The sequence below is a fragment of the Podarcis tiliguerta genome (genome assembly GCF_965153285.1).
Source record: "Podarcis tiliguerta genome assembly, chromosome: 13".
NCBI lineage: Eukaryota > Metazoa > Chordata > Lepidosauria > Squamata > Lacertidae > Podarcis > Podarcis tiliguerta.
The window spans coordinates 47,605,148-47,607,159 of record NC_139546.1 but is presented as its reverse complement, the minus strand read 5'-3'; the positions used below and the strand labels follow the sequence as shown (position 1 = coordinate 47,607,159).

Here is a 2,012-nt window from a genome sequence, read left to right as displayed (position 1 = left end):
CGCCTGGGAGTTGTAGTTTCCCCGCCCCTTCCTCCAGGCCGGCGAGCAGGTGCTTTCGCCGCTCGGCTGCTCCCTCCTTCCTTCGCTTTTTCCCTTTCTCTCTCTCTCTCTCTCTCTCTCCGCGCTGTTTTTTTATTCCTCTCCCCCTGCGCCTGTCTCGCTCCCTCGATCACGGTTGCCACGGCAACAGGAAAGCTGCAATTAAGAACAGCGGGGGGGGGAGTGCATTGCCAAAGAGGGAGGGGGCGCGCGCTTAACCCCTTCCAGGCAGGGCCCGGGACGCCTGGGTTCCCCAGGAAGGATGATGGGGAAGAGAAGCAACGTTGGGTTCTGTCTGCAGCCCTGGAAGAAATTCCTTTTTTTCTTCTTCGTTTCTCTCCCTTTAATTTCTACTATATATTGCGTCCTGCCCACTCTGAAACGGAACTCTTCAAAGTGACTAATAATAATTAATTCAAAAAAGCAAGTTTCGGTGGGTTTTGGTTTTTTTTTAATTGCTCCGTTAGATGAATGGATTGAACAATATTTGCTCGGCTAGGAAAAAAAGGTGTTGCCAACTGCAAATTTGAAAAGATTCGTGTCTCATTGGGGTGATGGGCTTTTTATTAAAAAAATAAATGTATTTTCTCCTGACAAGGAAGAGTTGACATGAAAGCAGGTAGTGCTGATTAGGAGCTAAACTTCAGGAGATGAATCCTGACACCTTGGACCGGAAATTGAGACGTAAATCTACCTGCACTGAGATATTTCCCAGCATTTGCACACCTTTCCTATAAAGGGCATGTCTGCGTGTCGTAAAAAGGCTTCCTCACCCAAACCCCATTTTCCTCAAATATCCCAAGGAATCCCAGGCAGGCAGGTGTGCCACACAGACAGAAGTAGCCAAAGAATTGCTACACAATATGGATGGTTTTATTTCCTCTTCATTTCACGGAAACTAGTCAAATAGATAGAATACCTATGCAGAAGCTAAGCTGTCTGGGATATCTGCCAGGGACCCCAACTTCTCTTGGGGAAACAGCAGAGATAGAATGGGGTGCTTAAAATTTCACAATGGCAGGAAAAGATCATAACATCATTCAGAAGAACGGCCCAAGGTCACCCCATAGCTCTGGCCTTTAGGTTTTATTTATTCGCCCCCCTCCCCAATTTTATTAAGGTTTTTTAATAACACAATACAATTTTTAAAAAACTAATCTAAATAAATAAAAACCAGTTTTTGTCCTCCTTTAGGTTTTCCGGGAAACTCAGGTGCCGTTCAATGGCTTCTTTGGCAAAAGTAGACTAGCAAGGTGGATTATGTTGAAATCATATCAAGCGCTGACATCCCATAACGAGCAGGAAGGATTATGTGAAATTGACGGGAGATGGAACAGAACAGGCCCAGGGAAAAAGCCAGTCAACACCAGTATTCCCCACCCTTTCAAGATACAAGGAAATTCAAATGCTGCTCAAACATCCCTTTTGTAAATAAAACTGTCTCCCAAGACTGACTTTCCAGTCTAGATGGCCAGACCTGTTTTTGAATTAATTCGAGAATGTCCTTAGGTATGTTCCTTTGTAAGTAGAGGCAACTAATTGTTTTAAGACTTTTACGCGTAATTAAGAGTCGGGGGGGTGGCTCCCTGGCTTTGAAAAGTATTAAAACCAGCACCTGCGACATCGAGCTACCTTTCTTTTTCCTGTAAGATTGGTCCAGCTAGCGGTCACTATAATATCTCATTTATTAAAGGGCTTTTGCTATTAGCCTGGTCACTGTCCGTTTATTTCAAGTGAATTTTTCACCTGGGAACAAACCAGAGCCAGCCAATTTTTGCACGATGGAGTCTTTATGAAATTTGCAAGATTTGTATAATTTGGTTTTTTTTTAAAAAAATGGCATAATATTTTTTAATGGGTTGTAAGTCAACAATGTGTTGTAAGCAACCAACAAGTCTAATAATACTAATAATTTTAACAAAATTAATTTCTTAGCTTCTAAGCTGTGAGAAGACTCTTTCTTGAACACAGCA

At 42.7% G+C, this 2,012-nt stretch overlaps 1 long non-coding RNA gene across 1 annotated transcript; it reads left to right on the top strand.

The window, feature by feature from the left end:
• The first annotated feature begins 254 nt into the window (after positions 1-254).
• On the top strand, positions 255-1,810 carry LOC310663257. The gene is made up of 2 exons (XR_014504446.1): positions 255-472; positions 1,234-1,810. It is a non-coding gene; the product is annotated as an uncharacterized lncRNA (long non-coding RNA).
• The last annotated feature ends 202 nt before the right edge of the window (positions 1,811-2,012 follow it).